General features: G+C 44.4%; 1 long non-coding RNA gene across 1 annotated transcript in view; it reads left to right on the top strand.

Moving 5' to 3' along the window:
- LOC135112119 (uncharacterized) overlaps positions 1-1,803 on the top strand; it is an 18,318-nt gene extending 16,515 nt beyond the window's left edge. The window contains exon 2 of the long non-coding RNA XR_010274068.1: positions 339-1,803. This is a non-coding gene — a long non-coding RNA (uncharacterized LOC135112119). The remainder of the gene's footprint in view (positions 1-338) is intronic.
- Positions 1,804-6,020: the final 4,217 nt, after the last annotated feature.

The following is a 6,020-nucleotide window of genomic DNA, read 5'->3' as shown; positions in this document are numbered from 1 at the left end:
TTTCTTTGCCTCTCGTATTCGTTTCTTCGTATTTCTATTACCTTATCTCTGTTATTTCTCTTTCGTAATGGCGCGGGTGCTTGTTGTTGTTGTTGTTGTTGTTGTTGTTTCGCTTTTTTTTTGTATAGCCCAGTTTACACGTTGTTCTTCTTCTTGTTCTTTTTGCCTCTCTTTTTCATTTCATTATATTTATTTATCCTTGTTCTTGTTATTCCTCTTTCGTAATGGCGCGGGTGCTTTGTTTTTTTTTATTTTTTTCATTATGCTTGTTTTTATTTGTGTTTTTGTTTGGCCCAGTTTTTTTAATCTCGCTTGTGCTTTCTTTCTGTGTTTTCCAGGAATAAAGTTTCGTTTTATTGCGAGTGGCAGTGACCGGCGGAGGAAAAAAGTTAAGCCAGTCTTGTTTTTTTTTTTTATCTTTTTTTTTTTTTTTTTACGGTAAAGGAATCTGATCCTTCTCCCGACGCGTCTGTTGGACTACAGTGGAACGCTGTACGAGTGATTACAACTTTTTATAGTTTGCTGAGGTGTGAAATATCCGTGGTGAGAATTCCACGAGAGACGGGGAGACGGAGAGAGGGGGAGAGAGAGAGAGAGAGAGAGAAAAAAAAGGACTAAAGTGGCAAGTTTTGAACGTGAGAAGAGAACGTAGAAAGAGAAAGAGAGAGAGAAAGAGAGAGAGAAAGAGAGAACCTTGTGAGGAACGTTGAAGGTTTAAGTGGCGGAGCGAAAGGTCTGAAACGGAGGAGGAAGAGGAGAAGGAAGAAGAGGAGGAGGAGGAGAAGAGAGCAAGGTGTAGGAGGCTGCACCAACAAGACTGCCACTGTTAAGGAGCATAAATATTCAGCGTGCGTATCAGTGTGCGGTGCAAGACAACAGTGCCAGGTCAGTGCCAAAAAGGAACCGTGGCACTGGGAAATATCTGACTAATATCCTGCAATACCTCTGTAAAGAAAGGAATACACAAGATAACAGTGTTGGGAGAGTGCCAGATCAGTGCCAGCAGAACCGAGGCACTGGGAAACTTTTGACCCCTCTCCTGCAGTGCCTCAGCAAACAAAAACAAATAACAGTGCCAGGAAAGTACTGAATCGGTGCCGAATTACAAATCGAGGCACCGGGGACTTCTAAACCAACCTCCTGCTGCTGTTAAGTGGTAAACAAGCAGAGGAAGATAATAGTGCCAACAGACTGCCTAATAAGAGCTGAATTAAAACCAAGGCACTGGGGACTTTTAAACCATCCTCCTGCAGCGGCTGAGTGGTAAACAAGCGAGGGAATAAAGGATAAGAGTGGTAAACAAGCAAAGGAATAAAGGAGAGTGACTGCCAGTGCCAGCGACAGGGGGCAAGAGGGAGAGAGAGCGCGGAACTTCCTCTATCTGGCTCAACTATTTTCTCCCTCACAAAGTTCTGAATTGCGAGGCGGCGCGGCGGTGATAAGCGGCCCCAAAACAACCTGAAGAGGACGATAATCGCTGGCATTACCAACTTTCCCGCCAGAATCAGACGACTCAATTGAAAACGTGAGAAATCGAGGCGACCACGACCCCGCCACCACCACCACGACCCCACCACGACCCACGGCGAGGTGAGGGTGAGAGTGAGGGCGTGTGGGTGAGGGAAAGTACCTCATACGTCCTCTCACACCCCGGAGAAAGAGAAAAAGGAAGGGAGAGAGAGAGAGATAAAGAGAGACTTGTGCGTTGAAGTACCACGTCTCGATTCCCCTTCAAGAGAGAGAGAGAGAGAGAGAGAGAGAGAGAGAGAGAGAGAGAGAGAGAGAGAGAGAGAGAGAGAGAGATTGACCTGATAAGTATCTAACACCTGCACTCCACCATCTCCACCACCACCACCACCACCACCACCACCACCACCACCTCCACCTCCTCGACCTACAGACGGACGTGGCGAAACTCTAGACTCTCCCGCCCGCCGCGAACTTCTCCCCCTCAAGATGAAACAAAAACACGTGGAGGAGTAGGCTGGGTCCTCTTTCCTCTTCCTGCTCCTCCTCTTCCTCCTGGACCTCTTCCCTCAGCCTAACATGGACACCGGGACCTCTGAGGCTGAGTCTAAATAGATCCCAGCGCCACCTTCCCCGCCCTCTCCGCCCCCTGAGGAACGCCACGGCCACTGCACGGAGACAAACAGAACAGCGACCCGCATTGATCAGCTGCCCCCGCTCACGTTACAGGCGTGTGTGCTGAGGGAAGCTGCCACACACACGCACACACACACACACGCACAAGCGGAACACAGCCTGGCATTAATCAAAACACTCCCGCAAATTTAAAGGCTGCAGAAAAAAAGAAGTAAAATCAAGAGTCAGCCGCGGATCTTCACTCTCACCCTCACCTAGTCAGCTGTACTTGACATCCCGACCTGGCCTGGCGCTGCGTGACCCCACCTGACCCTAAGACTGACCTTCCTGCTGGGGATCGCACGCCCTCTGGTCACATTTTGAAGCCGTAACATCTCTCAACTTAAACAGCACATTACCACCGTCATTATTCCTGTAGAAGTTAGGGAAAAACAAACTCACCACGTCCAGAAACCACTAACACCCCTCAACTTCTCACCACCGTCAGTATTCCTGTAGAAGTCAGAGGAAGCGTACCGTCAGGAGCACCTCAGGGGGATCACAAGTCAAGTACCAGAGAAAGCAGTATGAAGTGCTTCGTTACCCTCCCTCGCTGGCTCCCTCCTTTACGTCGCCTCTCCCGCCTCCCCGCGTGTGTACAGTGACTGGGTGACGCTGGGTGACGGTGCGGGCGTGGCGTTACTGATACAAGACGTCACGGGTGTGTTTCGTGTGTTGTGTGCGTGTGTGGCGTCGCTGTTTGAAGGGAGGAGCTTCAGGAGTACGTCAGGATGCCTCTCTTCACTGCCTGTATGTGTCGGAGGGCGCACAAGGGACCTAAGATCAGTCCTCCCCTTCATCTACTTCTGCAGGTTAGTTGGTCAGTCTGTTAGTTTGCTTCTGCTCGTCTTGCTCTCCTTCTGCGAGTACTTATTGTGTGTGTGAGAGAGAGAGAGAGAGAGAGAGAGAGAGAGAGAGAGAGAGAGAGAGAGAGAGAGAGAGAGAGAGAGAGAGAGAGAGAGAGAGAGAGAGAGAGAAAGTATAAACACCTCTCCATGTTTTTACTTCATGCATTCCTTTCCTTCCTTCTTTACTGACTAGATTTGCTTTTTCTTTTTTTTTTTTTGGATCAGAGAGAGAGAGAGAGAGAGAGAGAGAGAGAGAATCAAACATCAAACTTAAACATACCTAAAGCATACATTCTTTCCACTCATCTTCATTCAGCACACTTTAACCTTCCTACCACCACAACCACCACCACCACCACTACAACAACAACAACAACAACTACTACAACAACTCCTTTAAAATATTCCTCTTCTCGCGGGAAAGGTCAAAGGGGAGTCTGATTTTATTCCCAGCACACACCTGGACGAACGAGGCAAGACCAGCAGGTATAGGAACTTGAATTCTCTCTCAGGTGCGTCTCAGGAGCAGCCGAGGAGCGATTCACACACTAAGCAATGCCATTCAACCCTCTATAATGGGTGAAGGAGGAGGATTTGCATGGCAGGGAAAAAAAATTGGGTTTAAACGTGGGAAATTTGTAGTAAGGGTGAGAAAGTGGTGTAGGGTGAATAGGATTAGGGTGTTCAGGGTGTTTTTAGTGTGGTAGAGTGATAGGGAATGGATAATTTGTATGATAAAAGGTGTTTGAGTCTAATCGGGTATAAAGTTTTGAATATTTAATTTGAATAGGGTTTTCAGGGTGTAAGGGTGGTTTAGGGTGTTAGGGTGATGGGGAAAGAAGTCAGGAGGAGGATAAATAGTTGAATATGATGAAGGGATCTTTAGTGTGATGGGGGAGGGGGTAAGGGTGTGGAGGGTAAACAGTTGAAGGGGAGAGGAAGAGAGAGAGGTGAAGGGGAATGGAAGGAGTGGCGTGTTACAAGTGGTAGAAGGAGGAGGAGGAATAATGAGGAAGAGTAAGAGAAGGAGGAGGAGGAGGAGGAGGAGGAGGAGGAGGAGGAGGAGGAGAAGTGGTGACTGCATACATAGCACATGCCTTCCTCCCTCCCATTGTTAAGGAAGGGACACGTGCAAGATAAGGGAGATACTTGTCACTGATAGAGGAAGACTTAAAGATATTAGAGGTGAAGATAGAACGGCAGAGTAAGTGCGAGTTAACCTGGAAATGCTGCGATAAAGAAAGTCTGGGTTATCGTCCTATTTTTCTCTTTATTTTGTTTTGTTAAATTGTACGAGTGTTGGTTATGTTTGTTTATTTATTTGTTCATATATTTATTTATTTTATTTATTTATTTTTTTTTACTGTGTGTGGTTTGTTATCAGCGCGAGGAAAAAAAAAGGAAGGGATGGAAAAGATGAAATAAATCATGGTTTTTATTCTCGTATTCCATCTTTATTTTCATTTAATCGCTGGACTATTTGTTATTTTTTTCTTCCATTACTTACGTGATTTATTTACAGGAAGAAGGAAATGAAGAACAGTTAAAAGGAAAAATCATTGGTTTTCATCCCTGTATTACTTTTTCTTCATTAGTTTTGTTAGTTTTCTCGTCTAGACTGTTTGCTAATTTTCCTTTCCGTTAGTTACATGATTCTCCAGTTAATGCAAGACAGGAAGAAAGAAAGAAAGAAAGAAAAGAAAACGAATAAAGTAGTCATCTCTCTCATCCCTCTTCACTTCATTTTGTTAAATTTTGTTTAATCGCACGAGTGTTGGTTAAACTTTTTACCTTCCCCAAGGTACGTGACTTGTGTGTTGATGCGGGGAAGAGAAGAAGGGGCGGAAAGAGGTAAGGTTTGGCCAGGTGGGCAGGTGAGGGAGACAGGTAGACGCCGCGGTGAGGGAGGGAAGAAGCGAAAAGAATCCAGGTAGCGAGTTAACTTTGCTTAATAAATCTTACACAAGTCTACCTTTAATTAAGAGCTTGAGGTGAGAAGTAGGTTTTGGAACTCATAAGCTAGTTTTTCAAGAGTACCTTTAATTAGGAAGCGCAGGTGAGAACACAGGTGAGCAGTAGGTTTTGGAATTCGTAAGCTAGTTTTTCAAGACCCTGCCTCTAATTAAGAGCCACAGGTGAGAATGTAGGTGAGAGGTAAAATTTTGAAACACACTAAGGACTTTTCACGTGTCTACCTTTATTTAAAAGCCACAGGTGAGAATACAGGTGAGAAGTAGATTTTAGGATTCATAATCTTTTTTTTTTTTAAAGCCTGCATTTAATAAGAACCACAGGTGAAAAGTAAATTTTGACCTCGGTAACATATCCTTCACAAATCTACCTGTAATTAAGAGCCACAGGTGAGGATCCAGGTGAGACGTGAACCTTGTGCCTCGTTAGCAGAACCTTCACGAGTCTACCTGTAATTAAGGGTGAGAAGTTAATTAGGAACACCTTAACAAATCTTTCACGTATCTACCTGGAATATGGACAGGTGAGAATTCAGGTAGTCTTTGAACACCTCAACAAATCTTATGCCAGTCTGCCTTCACTGAACAGCTGCAGGTGGGCCGCTAAATAACAGGTGCAATTAACAGGTGTGCGTTTGCGTTTCAACACCGGTTCACTGTCCAGGTCATCGAAGAGTCAAGTCATGTACTATTTAGAATTACAAATAGTTGACCATATGACACTTAGATCCAAAAAAATAGTTAATGAATGGTCTTAGAGTTTCGTACCTCTCATACTATTTAAACTGAAGAAACTAACCAATTATGAAATAGTCTTAGAATTAGAGATAGTTAACCATATGGCATTTAGATCCAGAAATAGTTAATGAATGAATTTAGGCATTCTTTCCTCTCATATTAATTCAATTTTAAACTCTGTTCAAATGTAGAATAGTCATGTACTACTTAGAATTACAAATAGTTGACCATACGACACTTAGATACAAAAATAGTTAATGAATGAAGGTATATTCTTTCCTCTCATACTCTTTCGACTCCACAAGCTATCCAGTCATAAGAT

This window comes from Scylla paramamosain, chromosome 23 (genome assembly GCF_035594125.1).
Source record: "Scylla paramamosain isolate STU-SP2022 chromosome 23, ASM3559412v1, whole genome shotgun sequence".
NCBI classification, from domain to species: Eukaryota; Metazoa; Arthropoda; class Malacostraca; order Decapoda; family Portunidae; genus Scylla; species Scylla paramamosain.
Note: the sequence above shows the minus strand (reverse complement) of the source record. Positions and strands in the feature narration are given on the sequence as shown.